This window comes from Anthonomus grandis, chromosome 13 (genome assembly GCF_022605725.1).
Source record: "Anthonomus grandis grandis chromosome 13, icAntGran1.3, whole genome shotgun sequence".
Classification (NCBI taxonomy): Eukaryota; Metazoa; Arthropoda; class Insecta; order Coleoptera; family Curculionidae; genus Anthonomus; species Anthonomus grandis.
The window spans coordinates 15,632,805-15,659,508 of NC_065558.1; the positions used below are offsets into that span (position 1 = coordinate 15,632,805).

The window sequence follows — 26,704 nt, forward strand, 5'->3', positions numbered from 1 at the left end:
TTTTCACGTGAAATCTAAAAATATATTAATATATAGTTCCATTTAAAATAACGAAGTTTGTATCTACTTCCGATAAAGTATTTTAGTTGTAAATAACCCTGCCATATTGCTTAATATGTTTCTATTTGTAGTTTTCCTAAAATCAATCGATGCGATCTCATCTTTTTATTTATTCTTCGGAGGAGTGAACTCAGCTAGCTCGTTACTTAACGTAGTGTCTTGCGATCAACATACAGAGAATGTGCTTAGCTTGTCATGATGTAATATTTATGTACCCTTAATATAATATTTTAATATTTCTTAGAAACTACTGCTTGCCTCCTTGCAACCTTGGTATGACATTTGAGTGAAATTGACTTGTTAATCGTCAGCCATCTTTTATAAATTAATTTGGACCGTATTCTGTTCCTGCTCCACAGTTTTTCTTGCACATTGCTGTTGCTACCGCAACACTCTGTGCCGTCATCAGCTAGTGAACGTTGAGGTAGGAATTTTATAAATTGTTTTGAAAAATTTTAGGTATTAGATAGTATAAGCTTCTAATTTGTTTGTACTCAAAATTGTTTGAATTTTAAGCGATAGGCCATATCTAATAGTATATATGGCTTGCTTAATTGCTATAGTACTGATAAAATATTTTAGTAGAAAATGGTTTATCCGCATTTAATATATAAGGTGTTTATTTACACTTTACATATATAAAAAGATATATGGGGTAGAAGTGACTCATTGCTTTAAGCCAAAAATGCTGACTACTTTTAATGTGGTATCCTTAAGCCAGAAAAGATACTTACAGTCTGTGGTATTTATATACGAGGGCGGGTGAATAAGTCCGTGACTTTTTGAATTTCCCGCCCTTTAATGGAAATGGCAACTCTGCTCCTGTCAACAGAGAACTTTCAGTTGACGCCTGTCAAAATTTGAACAAGCTGCGTCATTTAGTTTGTGTTTGACAGCTGTTGATAGCAGACTACCACTCGTTTTGAGAAGAAAATAGAAAAAAGTGAATTTCGTGTGCTCATTAAGCATTATTTTTTACGGAAAAAAACCATCACTCAAACCAAGGCTAAGCTTGATAACTATTATGGGGACTCTGCACCATCCATTTCTATGGTAAAGAAGTGGTTTACTGAATTTCGATGTGGCCGTACAAGCACGGAAGATGCCGAACGTTCTGGACGCCCAGTCGAGGTCTCCACATCCAAAACAATCGAAAAAATTCACGACATGGTTTTAGCCGATCGGAGATTGAAAGTGAGAGAGATTGTGGAAGCCATAGGCATCTCACATGGTTCAGTAGTTTCAGTTTTGAATGATCATTTGGGTATGAGAAAGCTTTCCACAAGATGGGTGCCGCGTTTGCTCACAATCGACCACAAACGCAACCGTGTGACAATTTCCCAGGAGTGTTTGGCATTATTCAACCGCAAGTCATGGCGACCGTTTTTTGGGATGCGGTATAATCGCCCATTGACTATCTTCAAAAGGGGAAAACAATCAATGGAGAATATTATACCAACTTATTGGATAGATTCAATGAGGAACTGAAAGAAAAAAGACCACATTTGTCCAAAAAAAAGTTCTTTTCCACCAGGACCATGCAAGGGTCCACACATGTGCAGTTTCCATGGCAAAAATCCATGAATTAGGTTACGAATTACTTCCTCATATTCTCCAGATTTAGCCCCCAGTGACTATTTTCTATTCCCAAACTTAAAGAAATGGCTGGGCGGAAAGAGATTTGACTCCAACGACGAAATCATCTCTCAAACAAATGCCTATTTTGATGACCTCGACAAATCATATTTTTCCGAAAGAATAAAAAAATTGTAGAAACGTTGGACTAAGTGTATAGAACTCAAAGGAGACTATGTTGAAAAATAAAATAACTTTTTATATAAAAACCTGTCTTTTATCCAAAAAGTCACGGACTTATTGACCCGCCCTTGTATATTGTAGTAAATAAGTATTGTAATCTACATTTAATTAATAAAGTTTAATGTTCCTAAAGTTATTTTGAGACCTAAAAACGTAAGTGTATTTAACGTAATTCTAGAAAGCTTTTAAACTCTTTATAACATGTTAAACAAATGCAACAAACTGATCCAAAACTGTGATATAGATATCTGTAATATAAATATATTGTTGTTTTGTTTATGTTCTTTTATTTAAAAAAAAAATGTATATCTGTGCTAGCTGGAAATGTTTAGCAATAGCTGCATAGATGCGCCTTGTAAGATCTAGGGAGCTGAGATCCATACCAGTTCTGTAAGCAGTCATTCTTAAAATCTTTTTTTTAGACTTGTGCAGAGTCAATAGATAATTCATACTGAGAATTGAGAATATTTTAGATTTGGTCTAACCAATAGAAATGTCCTTTGTTGATCTACGCAAGAAGCTCACCATCTTTATCAAAGCATTAGAGATGCTTAGATTTCTTTAATAGTTCAGGTCAAATTAGATCTGTGATTTTAGGTAGTTCAAAGTATAAGTAGTACACATATTTGTTTTAGAACCTGCTATATGAATTTATATGTGTTTTATGTTTTTTTATATTTTTTTATATTGTTAACTTGTTTAGTTAGTATATTTTAGTTGTAGTCTTCTTTTTCTCGCCTTTACTGGCTTAGGAAGCACTCTTAACATGTAATTACATTTCCAATGTGTTTGTGAGAGTGTAATAAATAAAAAAAAATAAATAAATAAGTCTCAAGTTATGTACATGTACTTCGCTTACTAGGATGTTCAATATCGGATAGAATATTGATTAGATTATTTTGACAAGTGTTCTTTATGTTAAATTCATTCCTTTCAGTGAACAGCATTACAAGAAAAGTTAAATCCTTCTGATGTTTAATCAAATACTACCACTGCCCTTTCAGCTATGACGTAAGTGATTACCAATGACGTCACTAGCAAACAAATTAAAAAGTAAGGGTATACAATGGACTTGAGTTGTGAGTGATCTTGCCAAATGCTTTGACAAATATTATACAGATTTAATCAGAAAACTTTCTGCCACAACTTGAATAAAACCAGCTGATTTATGAAGGATTTATTAGAAATAGTGGCCATATTATAAGCAAAGTTTTTGGGAAGCTAAACCTATTCTTCCAGTCAATTTTTTTTGTAAATAATTAATGTGCTTTATAGTTCTAGAATATTTTTAAAGCTCTTAAAATTAAAGACCTAAGTAGTTAAAGGTGATCAAGTATTACGTGTCAGATAGGGTAACATACAGTACGTACTATATACGAGGTCTGGCTATTAAATAACGAGAATGCGTGCCTAGAGGGCGCCTTAGACGGATGGGGAATAAAACGAGTAGTGCACGTACCAAAACACGTTTTCGTCACTATTATAGTATTCGTGCAATAGCGGTTTGAAACGAACGTGTTTTTTTGTGCCGAAAACCATGTGTGATGAAAAACAAGAGCAACGCATCAATCATAAGTTTCTCGTTAAATTGAAAAAAACTCCGACTAAGTGCTATAAATTGTTGCAACGCCTGAATTGCCCAGAATAAAAAAAGCAAGGATGTGCAAACCAAAATTCAAGGCAATTTTGATCGTTTTTTTCGACATTAACGGTATCGTGATGACTGAATGGGTTCCAGAGGGTCAGACTGTCAACCAGACTTACTACTTGTCAGTTTTGGCAACACTGCGAGAACGAGTTCGTAAAGAAACGGCCCGAGTTGTGGAAAAACAACTCGTGGATTTTGCACCAGGACAACGCACCTGCCCATAACGCGCTATCTGTAAAGCAGTATTTGGCCGGTAAGTGCACTCCAGTGCTTGAACAGTATTCGCCAGATTTGGCCCCGTGCGACTATTTTTTGTTTCCGAAGATAAAATGCTCCTGCTTTGAAAGGGATCCGATTTGAGTTGATGGAAGCGGTAAAGCAAAAAACAGCAGAGCTCCTAAAGACCCTCACCAAAGAAGACTTCCAGCACTGCTTCGATCAATGGAAAAAAAAATAAAGGGGAGCATTCGAATGTATAATAATTTTTATAATAAAACCCTTTTTCGTAACCAGTCTCGTTATTAAATAGCCAGACCTCGTACATAACATATAACTTAAGAAGCTTTAGTTAATAAGTAACTTAGAATCTATCATTAAAATATTATTGAATATCGTAATGGAATGCTCTAACAAGCAACCACTTGACTTACCTCATTATACCTTTATTATACCATGAATTACTTACTATACCTTTTATGAATTAAAGTGACTGTTTTAAGTATAATTAAGAAAGGTGATTTTATTATTTTAATATTTTTAATCAAAATTGGCTTACATAAATCCCTCACTTTATTCATGTACCTAATGGTTTTTTTTTGTAACACAAATACTGTATGCATTGACCGTTCAGCAAAAGAATATCAAAAACATATGCCATAAACGTAAATGGTATTCTAGTAATGCAAAATATGCTTGTGTTGTTATGTTTTTATTTAGTTCTTTATATAGATTAATTTTAAGCGAAGCATCTGTATGACATTTTCTTATTAAGAGGTTCAATAAGATGTTCAAATTTTAATTTACTATCAATTTTTAAACCTAGAAATCTACTTTCGACTGAACCTGAAAATTTAATTTTCTAGATAAACTGCACCACTTAATGTTTGTCTTGGAAATATTGAAACTAAGTTTATAAGAGTCCCTCTTAATTTCTATCATTCCACAAGACAGTACCATCATGTGCAAACATAGAAAACTCTTCAGAAATATTCAGGTTAATAATGTCATTGACATATAATAAAAATAAAATAGGTCCCAGAACTGAACCTTGAGGTACACCAGTATTTAAGATCCTCTGATTAGAGTTTTTGACATTGTATGAAACAGACTGTACCCTATTACTTAAATATGACCGAAACCTCCTCTACCTCTGAATCTACAAATCTCCAACTTGCAATATCTCGGGATTCACATAATGAAATGCTTTTGTTAAGTCATAGAACAATGCGTTGCAAGGCTCTGATCATTTATCACTAGATAAAGCTTCTTCAAGAAATTAAAAATAATATCATTAGTAGATTTGTTTTCTGGGAACCCAAATTGAACTATGCTGAACACTTTATTTTTTAATGCAAAATTTAAAACCTGCTTTTTAACTAACTTTTCCATAATCTTAGAAAAAGTTGGCAGGAGTGCTACAGGTCTATAGTTTAAGGAACTTTCTTTATCCCATCCCTCAAATAGTAAAACTATATTAGGTACGTTCCAGCAACATGGAAAAACACCCACAGCAAAAGACATTTTTATAGCATCAGCCAAAGAGCTTACTAATAATATTTAAGGAAATTCCATCTCAGTCAGAGGAGTTCCCATTTCTTAATTCAGAAATTGTGTATTTAAGGTCAAATACATTAATTGGGAAAAAGAAGAATGTCTTAATTTTTGATGATTCAATATTATAAGAGACATCCATAGACTTTTTAAAACAAAATTAAAAAATTAATGACAAAGATCAGTAGCGGCTTCTCCATTAGGTCATTCAAACTCAAACTCAAAAATGGTTTATTGTCAATATAACATAGAAGTTGTAGATAAAGCCAATAGACTGTACATTAAGGGAATAAAAACGAGAAACTAATTTAAAATAAAATAAAATTATATAAAACTTTGAAAAATACTTAAATGCTAATCATTAAGAAATTCACTTAAACTATAGTACGCTTTACTAGCAAGAAATATTTTCGTCCTTGTACGTAGGCTTTTTTCAGTCTTAAGTTGTCTTATTTCTAGTGGAAGTTTATTAAACAGCTTTCTACCTCCATATATCATAGAGCTACGGACAAGTTCAAAATGAGGAATGGGTAGCCTCAACAAATAATTTTGTCGGGTATTATAGTGGCTTCCTAAGTGGAGTTCCTGTTTATATTTTCTAAAAACTAAGCAAACTGTTTCCAATATAAAGATACAACACAGGGTTAAAATATTATGACTTACAAAAAGCGGGCGACATGAGTCACGAGGCTTGGCCCCACATAGATATCTAATGGTCATTTTCTGGAGTACAAACACTGAACTAAAAAGTGAATTTGAACATGAACCCCAAAACACCAACTGTACACCAACATTCAGTCGGTTGTACAGGTGCTCTAGAAAGCTAAAGATAGCATCATTTGTGCTCACAGACTCACGGAAGCCAAACTGCTGAAGACTCAATAGGCCAAACCTATTTAAAAATAAAACCATCCTCACCTTAACGAGCCGTTCCACTGTCTTGGCTAAAGTAGGCAATAACGCTATAGGTCTAAGTTAGAAGGACAGTCGCGATCGCCACCCTCGTAAAGAAGAACAATCATTGCTCTTTTTAAGCACTCTGGGAAAACTCCAGACATAAATGAAAAGTTAATTGACTCGGCCAAGACTTGCAAAGCAACAAGAGGTAAAGCAGAAAATATTTTAAGAGAAAGCCCATCCCAACCTGATGAACTCTTATCCTTAATATTAACCATTAACTGTTTAAGCTCTTCTACACTTGTGGGGGCAAACAAGTTCGGCTACTACCACATTGCTGAGATAGCTCCTGGGATCTATCTTTTGTGAGAGATTGGCTGCAAGGTTACTAGCAATATCACAGTAGAAGGAGTTGAGGACATTGGAATCTAAGGTACTTGGAATAACCAAGACATTATTTTTGCCCTTTAGCTCATTTAAAATCTTCCAAGACTCTTTTGCTCTGTTGGAGGAATTATTTATCCTCCTTTGAAAGTAGGTCCACTTAGCCATTTTGATTGAGTTTCTGTAAATCTTACGGTATCTGTTATAATAATTTAAAAATGTTGCATTGTTCATAGCGTATTTCCTAATGTAAAAAAGAGAGCCCATATTTTTCCCAGATACTCGTAAACCCTTAGTATACCAAGGTTTTCTATTTCGTTTCTTAATATTGACAACAGGAAAAGCATTGTTAAAATTGTTTAATATTATTTGATGAAAGCTATGCAGTGGGTTAACAGTAGTCAATACATTATTCCAACTTGACATATTGCAAAGCAAGGAGAATTTGCGGAAATTAGCTCTAGTATAAAGTCTATCGCGTGCAAACTTATTCTCATTCGCTGCACTATTAAGCTTTACTAATCCCACTATTGCCTCAGGATCAGACAAACCGGCATTGATTGTTGTACACTGATTTTCGTGTTGGTTAAAATTCGTACAGAAGTAATCTATCAGTGAGGAAGAAAATGCTGAAATCCGGGTTGGCTGATCCACGTGCATCTTAAAATTAAATGAGTTTAACAGAATAAAAAGCATTCGATTTGATCCATTAGATTTGTCTAAAAAATTTACATTAAGATCGCCAGTCAGAATCAACATCGCATTAACCGAAATGTCACTTAAGAGGATCTCCAACTTTTCTAAAAACAAATCTAAATTACTAGATGGAGATCGATACAATCCTAAAATATACGAATTTAACTGTGCTTTTACTGCTAAATACAATAGAAAACTCGCACACCTTTTCAATCAATAGATGATCAAATCTATCAATAGTAAAAAACACAAATTTAGTTAAAAAAGCTTTCTCTAATATAATAAGAGTACCACCATGTGTATATTGCTTGCGTGAAAATTTGGAAATTAGTACATAACCAGGGATATCAATAGGCTCGTCAGACCTCAACCAGTGTTCAACAAGAATTAACACACTAGGAAAGTTAACCGATTCTAAAAATAGTTCCAATTCGCTAACTTTTAAACGCACAGATTGAACTTTAAGAAATGCTAGGGAAACTTGATTATGGTGGGAGTTTCTATTAAAAAAGAAGATCCAATAGCAAGGGTGTCTATAGATTGGTCTAGTTGAGGCGTAACCGAAGACCTACTTTTGATCAAGGGAGTATCGCTGATTATCCCACTATTGCTAATACCTAAAGATGCTAATACTAATTTAGATGACAGAAAAATATTTTTAACATATAAAGATAAAAGTTTAATTAATAGCCCTTCAAAAGGTCTAGCGTCGACTAGAAAAGAACTGGAAACGATCGGGTAAGCTTAAGCGCTTTAAAAAAATATATTACGGAACTGAAAATATGAACGACATGAAAAACTATGAAGACACATAAAAAAATTCAAAGATATAAAAATCATGTCAAAAGCACAAAAACTTACTGTTTAGAGCCTGAAAAAAAAAACGGTAATATGTCCGACAACATAAATGAGTTTTTTAGGAGAAATTCTAAATGCCTGGAATTGAATGGAAAACTGCTTTAAAAGTTTATAAAATTTAAAAAAAAATCTAGCCAAATTCTGGCATAAGAATAACCCTAAATGCATGAACGACGTAAAAAATTAAAAAATCTGGAAAATACAAAAAAATTAATTCCTAATATAAAAATTAGGTCAAATGCTTGAAAGATTTTTGTTCGAAACTTGAAAAACGTAAAAAATTATTTCCAATAATATTATCCTGTTAAATTCCTGGAAAATATTAAATACCTGGAACAAAATAAAAAAAGCAATGACAAGTCTGGAACAAAAAATACTTTAAGATCACAAAAATAACGTAAAATCTCTAAAAGTTATTAAAAATGAATTTCAAAGATTAGAAAAAAGATGTATTCCGTTATTTCTGAAACATGCCTAAAAAAATAAAGCAAAAATTATTTCAAATACTTATAACAAAATTAGTGTGAAATCACTTTAAATCTAGGAAAGATGTAAAAATTGCTTCAAAAGACATACAAATGTTAACTAAATACAGTCGATCAATTAGCCCAGCTTACCAAAAATAGTAGTTTGTACATGATGGAAAAAATCTTATTTTATGTATCGACTTATTCAACCTTCTATCAAACAAATCACGAGCTCATAATAATAATGATTGAAAAATAAAAAATACATTAAAGAGTACATAGGAAAATTCTGTAAATCCAAACTAAGAAAGGATCTCTTTCTTGTACTAAATTGCACTGTAAATCGTGAACCCTTTAATCAACAAAATTGCATTAGGCTTCAGCAGGATCATTTAAATTGACAACATATCGTAGTAATCCATTATGCAAATAATCTAATTTTCTTGATTAAAACATTAAACGCCCCTTATTCTATTAAGAAAGTTACTTTAAATCTAAAAAGATTTAATTTATTTTAAAGCTTGTTAAATTATCCGAGTAATCCAGCTTACTTACTTAAGAGCTCTCACCCCAACATACAATTGCTTTTTTTTAATCGACATTAGTTGCACTCTAAAGTGATTAATGACACTTTTTAAGCGATCAAGTATTAGGTTCGGAGAGTATCTCAGTATCACCCTTTATCAAAGCTCTGATAATTCCCCTAAGTAGCCAATGGGAAATATAAATATCCTAAATTCAAAATGGATTGTTAGAAAAAGAGAAAGGATCCGTTTAATCCTCTTCCCTCGGAAAGCACGAGCCATATAAAAACACGAGTCTCTTTATTAAACGAATCGCGGTCAGGCGACAAGAATACACAACAGGGCAGAAAAGAAAGAAAATCAAGAAGAATGCAGCTTGTCCGACGATATTGGAGTCGAATATTAGGGAGTCGAGCGGCGATAAGGGTCCATTAGGCGGCGATAAAGCGTAAGTGCACGTATCAAATGAGCTTTTTAGTTCAGCGACACGATGGCGCACTTCTTTTTTTCTTATTATTCTTCTTCTTCTTCTTTTGCCCACTTTGTAAAACTTCTTTTTTTTTATATTGTTTTTGTTTTAAAAATTAAACAAAAAACTCGATGGTAAGATTTAATGAGGAAAGAGGGGGATTTTTTAAGCCAAAATAATTATACAGGTTGGGGAACCGAACGCATAGAGAGGTGCAACATGCACGTGTGCATTTCGTGCGCTCTGCTACTCGTCTGCTATACAGTTGCTTTTCAATGCGACACGACGTTAATAAGCGTCTGACTTTGATGGATATAACTCTACTATTGCATGGGATCAAATTTCGCAAAATAATACGAGAAAGTTCTGAAATCTCAAATATATTTCTGCTGCAGGCTTTACAGGGTGGCACAAATTCGACCCTCATTATTAGGATCTCGGAAACCGTAAGAGATACAAGATCGGTTAAATTATGGCAAAGTTGCTAAATTTGATACTTAATAAAATGCCGTTTTAAAATTTGAAATAGTTCGTATTATGACATTTGTTAAGGGCACTATTTCTTCTCTACAAGATGACGCTTAGAATTTCAGAATTAAGTGAAGTTCAGAATTAAAATACGACGTTTTGTTTTTGAGATAGCATCATCAACTTTTTTTTTTCAAATACGGACCTGGATTTATATTACCTTATTTTGTTTACTTACATTTTTATAAAACCTATGACGTGTCAAACTTTTTTATTTTCAACCGACTTAATAGCAAAAACTAAATAATTATAAGTATCGACTTATTATTAATAAAAACTAATCCACCCCAAGATTTAATTTTATAAAATACCTCATCATCAATATTATCATCAAATTTAATATTAAAAACTGACATGTTTTACAAAACAGTTAAAATTACCGATTATATAAATAACTAAATAAATTATACTTTAAACATTTAACATCTTATCAATTCACTTTTTTTACCGGACTTTAAAGTAAACTTTCTGAAGCATATCAATAACATTATGTCGAACATTAAGTTCAGGAAGAAGTTGAAAACTGAATCAGCACTGCCCTTTTTACATATTCTTGTAAAGAACAACAATGGACACCTAAAGACATTAGTATATCGCAAACCAAGACACACAGAACAATACCTACACTACAACTTCAATGATCCTAGTTTGGCAAAGGTGAGTATCCATGAAATTCTGTATAATATGGCAGCCACAATATGCAACATTAATGTTGACCTCAACAGAGAAATAGGAAACATCACCAAAGACCACAGAACGGGTATTCGAGCAAACTCATAAAGACAAGCAGGAAAGGGCTACCGAAAATGGAGAATCCTGCAAGATTTTTGACGATTCCGTACCAGTAAACCAGATTGCTACAGAATACTTTCTGGATACCAAGAACGGCATATGCCAAATCTGCTATGAATCTGGAGAGTCATACATAAGCGTGAAAAAAGAAACCACTAGAAGTCCAGAAAACCAAAACAAAGAAACATCGAAAACAAGAAGAACAAAAAAACATCGAAAGGGGACCGGAACGGGAGAGGTTTTCAAATTAGGAATAGCAGAATATGCTTGCTCCAATGGCCACAACATACATTGGACAAAATCAAATATTTTCGGCAAGGAGCAACATTGGAAGAAACGAAGATTTCTGGAAGTAAATTATATCACGCAAAACCAAAGAATCTTAAGCCAGACCACTATTGAAAATCTGGAGATATTTACTGTCAGGACATTCTTTAGTTTAGTTTACACTTGTAAATAATTGGATACTTCCCAACCGAAATATTGTGCTAAATTTAAAATAAAAATAATGGAACTTCGAAAGTTATACTTTATAGCATTTGTTGATAACCAATCGACATCCATCTTATAAGTAGTGTAAAATTAAGACTGTAAAGCGTGCCAGTACAGTTGTCCGTTTTTTAAATGCAAAAGGTTTAGACGGCAATCAGATTCACACTGACGAACAGTCGACGGACAATTAAAGATTTTGGAGATGAATGCTTCCTAAATGTCAAGTTTACCGAACTTCCAAAATAAAGCATCAAAGCATGGCTTGGAAGAAACGTGAAAAACGTTAAAAAAACTACTGTAACAAAAAACAAAGAAATATATTGGTAAATATGACGTACTTTTTGTCGAATCCTGCCACCCAAAAAGCCAAATAATAATTAAACTTTTAAAACTAATTAAATTTTGATTATAATTAAAAAAACTACATAATATGCTCAAATAATCCTTTAACTTCGATGCATTTTTGAATCCGCCGGCGCAGATTACTCGTGACTGCCCGTTGGATGTCAAAACTAAATACTTAATTAAAAGAAAAAAAATAAAAGCAAGTTCGTATTAAGATTTTTTTTTAAATAATGAAAAACTCAGTTTTTGCTATTAAATCGGTTGAAAATAAAAAAGTTTGATACGTCAGAGGCTTTATAAAAATGTAGGTCAACAAAATAAGGTAATAGAAATCCAGGGCCGTATTAAAAAAGAAAGTTGATGATGGTATCTAAAAAACAAAACGTCGTATTTTAATTCTGAAAACGCCATCTTGTAGAGGAAAAAAAGTGCCCTCAACAAAGTGTTATTTATTTTATTATACGATTTTAAATAACGTCATAAAAAAATAAAAAATATTTTTCCAGATTTCGGTTATTTCTTTTATCTTCAGAACTATTCGAAATTTTTTAAATTTTGAAACGGTATTTTGTTAAGTATCAAATTAAGCAACTTTGCCATAATTTAACCGACCTTGTATCTCTTACGGTTTCCAAGATCCCAATGATGAGGGTCGAATTTGGGACACGCTGTACATTAATGTATAACCCACATAGAATCGTATTCTCAAAATGTTATTTATTTGTTTTTTGTTAATTTTTTTTTTAATAAACACCTCAAACAAAACTTTTTTAACTAAAAAATAAGTTAATCTCTCATAAAGTCATTATACATATATTCCAGTTCCTGGTAAAATGGAATTGCCACATTTAACAATTTTCTCTTGCAACTTTTTCAAATTTGTTGGTCTACTAATTTGGATTCGTAAATGGTCTCCTTAAAATAACCCTAAAAATAAAATTAATTTCGGAACAAATCTGGAAATCTAAAAGACTATTAAATATCGCTAGACTCACTAATAAGACGGTTAGGAAAAGTATTAGTTAAAAATTCCTTTAACAAAAGCGCATTATGAGTACCTAGTACAGTTCTCTTGTTAAAAATAGATCGATCCCAGGTCCAAATCAGGGAAGATTAGGATGGCAGAAAGAACTTGGTTTTGGAGCAATTTGGGCGTTTAGACTACCATCAATAAACAAATTATCTCATAGCATAGTAGCTCGAAATACCCGCCCAAACATTCAATTTTTGAAGATTCTGAATACGGAATCTAAAACTTTAATTATGATTATTTAATTAATTAAATAAAAAAATTAACTTAAAAAAAGTCTAAAGTCTCTCACTGATTTTAGATAAGCTTGTGAATTGTGTAATTTTCTACATGGAATTTACATAATTAACTATGCCATTTGAAGTTAGCCCTGATTTATTGTTTACTGGGCTGTTAATTTGTAGAATGAATATATCAGCCCCTATAAACAATTAAAAAACATGCAAAAATTATACAAACTTTGTTTGTTATGTGAACATTTTATGCGCTTGTTTTCCTTGATACAATATTGAACCTCTAAGGGTGTTAAATCACCAAAACTCAAATGGCAGAAGAAAACCCTCGATTGCCTTTAGAAAAAAAATAGGAAAAAAAAATCATTATTTAAGATATAAAGAGATGCAATAAAATTTAAAAATCATTAAAATATATAGACAAACTTCAGCAATATTTAAAAAAATATTTTATTGCTCTCTTGATTCTTTAAGAAATTTTTCCTTTTCTAAATATTTTTTTAAAAATATTCAAAAAGGGCAAGTGAGTCATTAAAAAAAATTAACCTTTAAGACAACGTTTCCTTTCCATATGTAAAGTTTAAGGGCTCCTTTCACCACTCCTATAGAGGTTTCATCGAATTTATCTAAAAATAAGCGACAAAATATGCTCCTAACGAATAAAGTTTGGGTAGTTTTGTGGGTTTTTCTTCTTGAATTTTTGCAGGAGTATTAAGCTTTTTAAAATTTCAAATACATATAATGGTAAAAATTCAGTTATACTGAAGTAACTTGAAAATAATTTACTTTTTCATCATGATATTTATAGACCCTCTAAGATCTTTACTGTCTTCTCAATAACTTTACATTTTTTATAGAAAATTAATTTTTATATTTATTTTAGGATGCCTTTATAATAATTTATATTTGATTTCTTTAGCTTTGGACAATTTAATTTTATTGGCATTATTTAACCACGATCAAGAAAATTAGATGAAATTTGATTTATCCGGATTTAAGTGTTTTCGATAAACTTTTTGTTTTTCCACTTTTAGCGTTGGCTGTATTATAATATTTAGTTCCTGATTTTAAAGGTTAAAATTTACTATAATCTAACTTTTTATTAAAAGGAAAATTCTAAAGAATATTGTTATTATGTAAATTCTACTTTATCAGATATTATAAAACAAAAAGTTATTTTAGTCAATAAATTTATTATTTTACTCACTTTTATGATTTTTACTTTCTAGAGTTCACAGATATCTCACAATAATTTTATATAAATATTATATGAAGAAGGCTTTATGAAATTGCCTTCTACTACGTCTTAGATCTTTCCTAAATCACATATTAATCTTTGATAATTCAAGGTTTATAATTAGCGTTGAATTTAACACAAGATCATAATTAGCATCTCTGTTTTATCATTCCAATTTTTGAGGCATTATCACGTCTCCGCACGGAGCTATTTACATCTGTTAGTTGTAGAAATATTTAGTGTACATTATTCAATATATCAAAAAGTTTGGTGTTTAAGCTAAGTAATACCATTATTTAAAAAAGGTACCTAGAATGATGCAATAAATTATCGTCCAGTTACGATTCTTAATGCAATTTCAACACTTTTTGAATTGGCGTTATTTAATAAACATTAAAGTCATGTTTAACATATCTGAGCACCAACATGGATTTTTACCTAAAGTCTACATTGACCAAACTTATAAGGATAAGGTTTTATTAGTTTGTTGATAATAACCTAAATGAAAAGAAATAAGTAGATTTTGAGAAAGCCGATATGGAGAAAGCCGTACATTAGTACATTAGAGTTTCTCAGGGCTCCAATTTGGGACCTTTATTATTTCTAATTGCCATTAATAATAATCTGTGCATTACAAGGGGTAACTCTGAAGCTTTGTTGATGATTTTAACTTATACATGGGGATTAAGTCTGTGGAGGACTGCTCATATCTGCAGATAAACTTTGATAATGCTGTAGACTGGTGTAGTACAAATACAAATTATTGAATAAAAAATGTTTCACTATGTCTATGTATAAGCATGAATCGTGATACTGTAAAATATTACTACAATACTAATGGTACTTCTTTTCAGAAATTTACAAATGAAAGGAATTTGGGTATTATGGTTGACTGCAATCTGACTTTTACAGACCAATATGTCAATATGGTGAATGAGGCAGACAAAACAATGGGCTTCATTGTCAGATCTACTAAGAATTTTAATGTGGAGTGTTGTCTGAAGTTGTTCGACAGTCTGTTATTACTAAAGTTGGAATATTGGTATTACCCAAAGCAGGGGCATCACTATTTACTTTTACGGAAATTTCATAGATAAACTTTGGAAAATCGGCGCATCAGAACTGGCCTTATATATCTCTTTGAAATTTCAACCGACAAAATTAATTTCCCTGAAAATTTTTGACTGCTTCCATTCTGTCTAAATGTTAGAAATACCAGACAAAGAAATATGTTTCATTTAAGCCACCCTAGAACTAATACTTGTAAAAACTCACCTATTTATAAAATGTGCAATCATTTTAATATTTATGATTGTAATTTGGATTTAGACATTTTATATTTATATAAATTTACCAAAATTTTTGAAGATGAACTTTATGCTTCTCAGACTTAGGCCTATACATTCTAATTTGAAGTCACCACTTATTGTTAACATAAGAAGTCAACTTTGTATTATTCTTTTATTATTAACGTTAATTGTTTTAAATAAAAGAAGTTTCGTTGATATTGGCTTTCTGGTAGTTGATACTTAAAGAAAATAAATATATGATTTTTTTACATATTCCATTTATCAAGAATATCACTTTGTAATACCTATATTATTAGAATAAAACTTGTATTAAGCTTGTGCTGTAAATGTAGAATAGTATTTGAACCGTTCATTGTTTTCTTAATATTAATTCTTGCTTCTTGATACTGATCATTAAAATATGAAAACTTAATTAATCATATAGGTATAGAAATTATAAAGAAGAAAACTTGTTTTACTTCCAGGCAATTACAATTACTAAAGAAGATTATTCTTCCTGTTATGCTTATGTGAGTTAAGTAAGATTTGGTACTTTTTAATGCAAAATTGGTGATAGAAGTTTTTCATGCCTCTAAGCTTTTGCTTGTTTTCTTATAGAAAATCTTGATATTTCCTTTTTAAAACTCACTATTAATAAATAGCGAATTATAGTTGAAAAATTATAGATTACGTTCCACTAACTAGATTGAGGCATTTCTTAGGTTTATTGATGTTTTTCTTCCAGGGAATTTTAATTCTTATTTCTAAAATAGAATAATTAATACGTTTTTTAATAAATTGAAATTATTTTACTTTGAAGTAAGAAATATAGATATTTTACTTTATAATAAATATTAAAAAGATATTGCTTTACCTTTTAATATTAAAAAAGCTTCATTATTATTTAGATGTATCTTTATATAGAAAGAACGAAGAAGGGTGGTTTGGAACAGCCAACTATACTCCAAGATCTAAACTCTTTAGAAAATCCTTAACTTTTTGCATGGCAACATAAATAATATTTTTTTGATGATCCTTATTATTTTCGTGATGATTTATTTATAAGAATTTTATTTCAACTTTAAATATAATGGATTTTATGAGCTGCAAGAGCTATATAGTGTTTTCGCTGCTGATAAGGAACTTATTCAAAATAAGGCTTAAATCATATACTGAGTTATAAATCGGAAATTCAAAAATTATATTTTAATTTTAAAATGTTTTCCTCTTGCTTTCACTATCATTACTACCCCCTTAAACCCCTTGTCAATAAAAATTTTAAAAATTACCAGTTCTTGAAGAAAATCACAAAAAAGAAATCACACACTCACCCAGGGCCGCTAAATAAAATGTCAAACCAAAAAAGAAAAACCACAAAAACACTAAACACAAACAAATCACTAAACGCGCATTACCAACCCAACCATCAACGTTTGAGGGCAACTTTCTGTGAGCAACTGGTAAACCAGCTTTTCATCACCGATCACATTACCTGACTTTTAATTTGCGTCGGCCAATAGGAAGAAGGGGCGGCTCCATGCCGCCCAATACCCTCCGGGGGCGGACCATTGAAAAATAATGGAAGTCGCAGCCACGTTATATATGAAAATACTATTATGGAAGTTAATTATTTGTAAACATTACCTAATTGCTTTAAATTTATTAAATGGTCTCGTATAAATTGGCTCGATTATATTACTATACGGCTGAAGATATTGATATAAATTTAATATCGTGTTTTCCTTATTATATGCTGGTGGTGTGTGCACATTTTTTTTAAATTAGTTTGGGTAATGTGTTTGTTGATTGAGATTGAGATTGTTTAAAATTTTGATCAACTTATGATTAAATGATGATGATTTTTTTTAGCTTTAAAATACTGCAGGAAACTTTTGACTTTACATTTTTACTATGTTCACTATTGTAGTCCTAAAAAAATACGTTCTATGTTTATTGCTTGTATTGATTCTAAAATTTGCTGATATCTGTAATTATATAGAAATCAATGTATCTAATTAAGATCGACTAAAGGCTATTACAAAGTACACACTTTGTATTATAAAAATTGATTTTTGTAACAATAAAAATTGATTAAAATGTCAAAATGTAATAAAAAAAATTGCAATTATTAAAAATAACAGGAATGTTTTAGTAAGTAATTTCAAACTAAAGCGAAAAAGCGAATTTAAACAATTTTAGCTCAACTCTAGAAAAAAGTGATTTATATCCATTAAGGTTATGCTTGGTTCGGTTAAATACTTAAACTATAAAAAGGCGATATGATAAAAAAAAATTCTAAAATAACATTATCATACTGTAGATTGGAAAATGTATTTTTCATTTAGGAAAAAAAAATTAATATAACAAGACAATAAAAAAAGTTTTTATTGTCTGATAAAAAAAATTTTAAAAAAACTTTATTTAAGCTTTTATTTATTGGATCAAATGAAAAATGCCTTTAATTTTAATTCTAAAAAAAATATCAGCCATTAAAGTACTACTTATATTTTAAAATAAGATTTTTTTTATTTGGTCCTTGAATTAAAAAATAAGATTTAATCATTGAAAAGATAAAAATAACTATAATAAACCAAGAAAAACGTAATAACCTGAACTCCCTAGGAAAATAAATAGCCACCTACATATCCTTAATTGCAGTGATTATTTTTATAATAAGAAAGATGTTTTTTTGGTGAGTCTTTTCTCCACAAAATAAATGTCAATCTTGTTTTAAGAGTTATATATTTCGATAAGATTAATTATCATCTTTGGATTCAACACTTAGTTTTGATAATTAAAAACAATAAAAAACTTACTAGGAATATTTTATTAAGACATTTTAAACCTAAGCAATAAATAAAAAACTAATTTGAGAAATTTTAGCTCAAACGCTAAGAAAAAGTGAATTATATCCAATAGAGTTATGTGTAGTTTGGTTAAATATTTATACTACAAAATGTAGGTAATAACGTCTTAAACATATTAAAAATATTCTAACTATCATTCTGTATGCTAGACACTAAATTTATCGTTTAAGAAAAAAAAATGATTTATTATAGAAAATATAATTAAAAAAAATAATATCTGATAAGAGAAGTGGAAAAAAATATATTTTATTTAAACTTTGTTTAAAAAAAAAACCTTTTTAAAAATTTCTTTAATTTTAATTAAAAACGGCAACCATTAAAGTCCTACATATTTAAAATAAGTAAAGATTTTTCTACTATTTGATATATGAATTCAAAAATAAAATTCAATCATTAAAAAGAAGTAAATAAGTATAACTAAATAAAAAGAACTTACTTGAACTACCTGCAAAAAAGGCTCCATGAAAACTAAGTTCTAATACATTTACGAGCTACATTTCCAGACTTAGGCCTTCTTGATATTTTTCTCACTTAGTAAATTGCAATTTTTATTTATCTTATGTACTTTGATGAATTTACGATTTTAATTTTCTTATTAACTTTTGACCTACATTTTTACTACGCTGATTATTTGAATTAGATATAAAAAAAATTATATTCATTGTATTAGTTGATATCGTGAATAATCAGATATTTATTATTAGATAGGAATATCTATCCACCAATGGATACTAGTGATTACACACTTTTTGATTTTATATTAGACATCCTTTAGAGTTGAAATTATTTAAAATATGCTTCATAGGTTTATTTTTAATACTCCCAGATTATTCTATAAGTATTCTTTAAAGAATATCCCCAATTAATATACCACTTGTAAATATTTTTTAGGCCATTTCTTATTACTGGACTTCTGATGACTCAGAAATTCCTTAGCAATAAAATTTTCTACTATTAATAGTAATTAGAAATTAATTAATCTGATGCAATATTACGTTAATTTTCATTTCTGTCAAAATACAAATTCTATGTAGAAATTAATATTTTAAAAATATTGTCTTTAGTAATTAATATTATTAAATCTGGTTAAAATTACGTGACCATATTATTCCTTGAATATTAAATAAAGCAACTTAAATATTTTATGGCACACGTTCGTTGACCAAACCGTCAATGTCAAAAAATATTCTTCTGAAATAGTACGTTAAAGGAATATTCTCAATAAAATTCCAATAAATATCTTATGCTCCTCTACTTATCTGAAATTGTTATGCTGGGGGTGAATTGCATGGAATGAACTTACTGTGTAGAAATGAAATATACAGGGTGTCCCAAAAGTGATGGATCAAACTCAAACAGGAGATAGAGCACCCCCTATGTTGTTATGCAATTGTGAATAGGTTAAAAGTTATAGCCATATATGTGTATTTTTTTAATTCCAGCACCTTTGTCAAATAAAAGCTTTTAAAAAAATTATACAGTTGATTAAACAATCTGTTTTTTTTTATTGTACCTAGAAATGATGTGCCTCTCCAACAAAAATATGTTTCTTAAACATTACTGTTTAAGAGCACTAGAAAAACAATTTTTTTGGACTTTTTACAACATTAAAAATAAGTACTTAACTTTGATGCCATTTTTTTGCGAAGAAAATATAAGACATGCGAGTGACCCTGAACCTTAAAAACTTCTTTAAATCATACTGATTCCAGCAAAGTACAACTTGAATAGATTATTAAAATTTCTTATTGTCTAATTACATTTTTATTTTTTTAAGAAATAAGCAAAAAAAATATTCCATGGCTAAATCAATATTTTGCTTTATTATTTTACGAAAAAATAATAAAATTAAGATAGTAAAGTGTCTCAAAAATTTTTAAAAATACATAAGTATGTCGACTTCTAATACTGACCAATTTATCTGGGGTTATTTTGAAGAATGTTGATTTGTCGTGTTTTTTGTCGTAAACAAAATTTAAAAATAATTTAAAATAGGTAGTGTTGTGTTGTCCAGGTACTAGCTAAGTACATACAATTTTGTATTATTTATACAACTGACCACATAATGCCTTATACCGTCCGTGAATATGCAGAAATGCATTATGTTTATGGATTTTGTAATGGAAACGCTCGAGCGGCTGAAAGGGAATATCGTGAACAATATCCTGACTACAGGGTGTTTCAACGAGTGCATAACGCATACGTGGAGGGGCAGATTCTTGGAAATCCTCGCAGAATAGGAAGACCTGATGAAAATGCTGACGCAGAAGATGACATCATTGAAATGGCATTAGAGGAACCTTCAACTAGTGTTCGCCGCATATCAAGACGCTCTGGTATTCCGAGAACAACAGTACACCGCATTCTACGAAGAAACCAATTGCATCCCTATCATGTACAACGGGTTCAAGATCTATTACCGGGTGATTATGACAAGAGGGTGGAATTTTGTAGAGAAATGCTTCATCGTAATAGGCAGGATCCACAATTTTTTAACAAAATTTTATGGTCAGACGAATCTAGTTTTCAGAGGGCGGGAATATTTAATATTCACAATTTACACCACTGGGCATATTTTAACCCCAGAATTGTTAGAAATGACCGCTTTCAACATCAATTTAGTGTGAACATGTGGAGTGGCATTCTTAACGGTTCATTAATTGGGCCGTTTGAACTACCAGCCAGATTAAATGGTGAAATCTATAGGAGAATTTTGGAAGAAAACTTACCTGTTTTACTTCAGGATATTCAATTAAATATTCGTCAATCAATGTGGCTGCAGCACGATGGAGCGCCCGCCCATTACAGCCTTCAGGTGAGACAGTTTTTAAATGAGGCCTTGGTCGTTGGATTGAACAGGGAGGTACAATTCGTTGGCCACCGCGCTCCCCGACCTTAATCCAATTGATTTTTTTCTATGGGGGTACTTTAAGGAGTTGGTATACGCCAAGGAAAATCGTAATGAGGAAGAGCTACGCCACCAAATAATTACAGCAACTAGATTAATTACCCAAAATGAACGTTCATTCAGAATGATTAAGAGAAATTTTATACGCCGATGTAGGTTATGCATTAGATTTCGCGCCAGACATTTTGAACACTTATTGTAAATGATAGCAAAATTATCATGTAAAACAATAAACCATTTTCTAATGTTTTTTGTACCTTCCAATCCACCAACCCAACAAAACACAATTATTTATTTTAAAAAATTGGTAAATATTGATTTAGCCATAAAATTCTTTTTTGCCTCTTTTTTGAAAAACTCAAAATTTAATTAGCCAATAAGAAATAATGTATTTAAGTCATGCCTTGCTGGAATCGGTATGAAACGTAGAAGTTTTTAAGCTGCAGGGTCACTCTTATATCTTACATTTTTGAGAAAAAAATGGCATCAAAGTTAAGGGTACTTATTTTTAAAGTTGTTTTTGAGTCTTGTCAGAAATTTTTTTTTAGCTCTTTCGAAAAGTAATATTTAATAAAATATTTTTATTAGAAAGGTACATCACTTCTAGGTAAAAACAAACAAAAAAACGCATTGTTTAATCCACTGTATAATTTTTTTATAAGCTTTTATTTGACAGTGTGCTTGAATTTAAGAAATACATAAAAATATAATTTTTAATTATAGGCTATAACTTTTAAACTATTCACAATTGCATAACAACATAGGGGGTGATTTTGATTGAACATGAATCCCTCTATCCTCTGTTTGAGTTTGATCTATCACTTTTGGGACACCCTGTATATATCCTCGTCATAGAACCACGTAATTTCAAATTTATGTGCACTTATTTACAATTCTCAGCCTCATAAATTTAAGGAACTGAGAATAGGAGCTTTTAAAATTACTGGAAAAAATTATGTCTGTGAACAATTCTTTATTATTAAGTATATGTTTGTTTTTTCCTAGATGTCAATTATTTTTTAATATTTTGTTGACAGGTGGTTATTAAAATACACTTTGTTAAAACTTACTGACCTTTATTATAATGGTATATTACCACATTTTATTTTTTATTTATTATAACGATATTTTATTTGTTATTTATATTATTTAGGTAAAGCAAGTTAAAGATGTCAAACACAAATTAAGAATATTAGTTATAGTTTTTAAATATTTACATATATTAAAGTGCAAAATTCTGATACAATTAAATATCTATTTAATTCAATGGCCTAAAATTAATAATAAGTAAAGCAATATTGCAAGGAAACTAGGTTCGAATAGTCTCAGCTACATTTCCAGATTTAAACCTTCTTAATGTTTTTTTTTTGGGGTAATAGCAATGATTATTTATAATACTTGATTGATCTTTATTATTTTCATCACAATTGATTTTAACTTTTTCCGTAATTTTAGATAGATATGACGAAAAACATTTTCTAGAAAAATTTTGTTATATTAAAAATTAAAACTGTTTTTATTTGTATTTATTATAGCTAATATTTCTATATAATAATTGTTTTAAGAATAGGTGAGATTTATAAAAGCTATACACCGAAATAATTATTAATATTTAACTTTTTTCGAATTATTTGACGAAATTTTCTAATTATATTAAATATTATTTTCCTGGGAAGTCTTAATTTATAAGACTTTCCATAAATACCAAAATAATATTTAAAAAAATGCAATTAATAAAAATAACATTAAAATGTTTTAGTTTTTTTAAAATCAAAAATGATAAATAAAATAATTTTATAAGAAGTTTTAGGAAAAAGTAAATTCGATCCATTAAAGTTACATGGTTTAGTTAAATATTTATACAAAATTTCATAAATATTCAACTAAAAATATCACAAACACTTTATTTTTCATCCTGTGTAGTAGAAAATAATTTTGTCATTTAATAAAAAATAAACTTATCTTAAAAAACGTAATTCAAAGCTCCTATCGATAATTTTTAAAGAGTTAAAAGTAACTTTATATTTAAAAAAAAAAAAAAATCTTTGTATTAATACGTTTTTCTTAATTTGGACCATGACATAAATAATCAGGTTTAATTTTTTAAAATGTGACAATAACTTAAACAAACCAATAAGATCTCGAACTACTTGGAAAAACGTTCCAGAAAAAGGTTCAAATAGCCAAGCTAAATTCCAAATTTAGATCTTCTTCACTACTATCTGAAAAAGTAAAAAAATACTGCAACTGCTTGGAAGAAACAAAGAATTTAATGAATAATATTTGATATAAACAAAAACAATTATCTGCTTTAAACAGTTCAAAAATTACTTTAATAAAATATGCAAAATAACATTAAAAAATATTTAAAACAAGAAAAAATTTAAATTAAAATTAAAGAAATCTCTTAGAAGGTCTTCTTAAGCGAAACGCTAAAAAATAATAATTGTAGCAAATTTAGGTCGAATTAAAAGAAAGCGAACTATATACATTTAAGTTATGCCTGGTTTAGTTAACTATCATATGACAATTATTTACTTTTTACCAATAGTATTATTTAAAAATAATAATACTATTGGTAAGTAGGAAATCATATTATGGTAGAAAACGAATTTCTCCGTTAAGAAACATTTAGTTTATCGTAGATAATGTAATATCTACTAGGCATCAGTCTAGAATTTAAAGTTTTAGTGTCACAATGATAAAAACAGACCTATTCAAGAGTGGTAAATTCTATTTTGACTTTTACTGTTTAGATAAAATTCAGCATGACTTTAACTACTGGTAAAAAGTTAACAATAAAAATAATAGAAAATAGCCAAGAGTTTGAGAATTAAAAAACCTTGCTCAAAGAAATGCATACTGATTAGATATAATTTTTGCATATAACTAATATTTGCGATTAGAATGTGCGAAGAAGCGCTATTTATTCAATTCATCTGAGGTAATGAGATAAGATGTTATTGGAGGGTGTATTATGTAAAAAACTTACCAAATATATCCTATAAAGTTTCAAAGAGCGAACAGGTTCTATTTTAGGGTAAACCTGTATTCCATGACATGCTTTATTTACCATAAATAATTATAATATGGAATATTATAGAGGCTTATTTATTGTAAAAAATTTTGGCAGATAATTGTGGATATCTATAGTTATGCCAATATATCTATAAATAATCATCCTCTAAAAAATCATTTTTATATCATTAATAATATTGGTAGTGTTCAGGTGTATTCAATCCTATTCAAAGATCTGAACGAAAAATTCTTTTATCCAGTTATGTATCTTATAGTTAGATATCCTTATTTTTTAGCCTCTTTATTTATTATGATAGTTTTTGAAAAAAACCTTCTAAATTCGTCTTATATTTCGTTGCTACACCTAATCGCAAAAGCTGATGTTTCACCCACGAAATTTAACCAAGAATATTAAGGGGGCTATATTTGAATTACTATATATTATTTAAGACTAGCTTATTTTTTAAAGCTTTACAAATGATTATTGAATATATATATCATCTATTCGTCCTTAAACTGTCTGCTTAAATTGCTATCCCAAATACCTTCTAATTTCAATAAAATACTAAATTTAGTGAAATAAATAGGATAAACTATACTGCTAGTAAACTCAAATCCCTTGTTATCTCAGTTTTTTATCCAAGACAAAAAAAAAACAAAATAAATATGTTAATGTGTTAAGCATAAAAGAATAAAAAAAATACTATTGGGATAAATAAATTGCATTTTTTATTACGTTCTTGGACAAAACTTTATAAACACATATATTAAATTATCTATGTTCCCGATTACCGACCTTGTAAAATGTCATCCGGTATCATTAGGCGATTTGAAAAAGGCGCCTCCGAACTAATTGAAGACCACCCCTGTATATGGAAGCAGAAGACAATAAAAAAAGGAACGTTTCCGCTTCTCCGACCGAAATTTAGCGATAGAGACCCAAAGACAAGGCGGTGATTAAAAAGGGATCAAAGCCCCTATACTATAATATTAATTTTCCAAGATAAATAACGCTTTAGGCCGTTAATGGTTGCCGAAAATACAGGGCGCATGTTGTAGTTTAGAATTTTTTTTATATATCTTAATCATAGAATTGGCAAAGCCTGGGAATGGCAATGAACCTTTAATGAGTTGTATGAGAGAAAATAAAGCATGTATAGCTGAGTTCATAATAGAATATTCTCAATAAATATAAATCCAAAATTATTCTATACTGTGATATTAATAAACTAAATTTAATGAAAATATTTATATCGTATCCATTTAGGTTATGCCTATTTAATTCTTGCTTTAATGACTGTCTAAAATTACCTAATATCTTAGAGATTATAAGTATAAAATAATTTAAACTGCAGACGAGATTTAATAATGAGGTCAAATACCTGAAAGGACTTGATAATTGATAAATTTGGTTTGAAAAGATGAACTGATTAACAATTTCATTATAGTTTTTTATATGTAATATTTAAAATTAGTATGTGTGGGACTTCTATTTAAGTTACCAGATGCTAAATAAAAACGTATTTTGTAAACTATGTTTATCAATTAGATATACTTTATTAGACTTATTTGAACTAAAAGGAATAAATAAATAATTTATTTGTAATTCAAACTTTAATAAAAACTGAATCCAAGCCATTTGGGTTATGCGTGGTTAAGTTAAATATTCATAGTAAAGGCTTCATTTACCATACTAAATAATACGAAAATTGTAGTGGTAAAGCAAAGGGGACATTTGTTATATAATAGCTATAATTATGTTAAAGTAGTAAATCATAGGTGTTCTGAATTGAATAATGTTTGGTGAACGTTTTTTATGAATAAATATGAATATCTATTAATTTTTCTTGAATATCTTTAATTTAGTTCACTAATATAAAGTGTTAAATCTTATGTTAATGCATTAAAATTGGATAACTTGAATAATTTGCTGCTTTATGTGTATTGCAATAATTGTAGGACGTATTTTAAATTTTCTGCTAAAAATATAATTTGATTTAAAATTAGAAAATAATTATACTTTTTTATATATTGTTCTTAATAAATTTAATATATTTCTATGAATAAAAGGAATGATTTAAATAGTCTCTGTGCAATATTTAATAATTAAGTAGCCAACAATGAATTAATGAAAAATTAATTTAGTTGAAAAAGAAAGTGGATCAAATTCGCTTGAAAAAAGTGAATTTTGAACTTTTTACAACATTTTTTGAAATTATGATGTAAAAAGTGGCGTAACTTACATTCCAATGCATGCATCCCCTACGAGCTTTTAACTTATTTTCTTATTTTTACCATAATTTTTTTATTTGCTTTCTTTTTTTTACATTAGCAATTTTGCCTATATTTCGAACTAAATAAAAATGTTGTATAA

General features: G+C 29.5%; 1 protein-coding gene across 1 annotated transcript in view; it reads right to left on the reverse strand.

Annotated features, from left to right (window-relative positions):
* Positions 1-16,981, reverse strand: part of LOC126744092 (homeobox protein aristaless) — a 128,003-nt gene extending 111,022 nt beyond the window's left edge. Inside the window, exon 1 of the mRNA XM_050451441.1 lies at positions 16,869-16,981. The gene's annotated coding sequence lies outside the window, so the exon portion shown is untranslated. The remainder of the gene's footprint in view (positions 1-16,868) is intronic.
* Between the last annotated feature and the right edge of the window lie 9,723 nt (positions 16,982-26,704).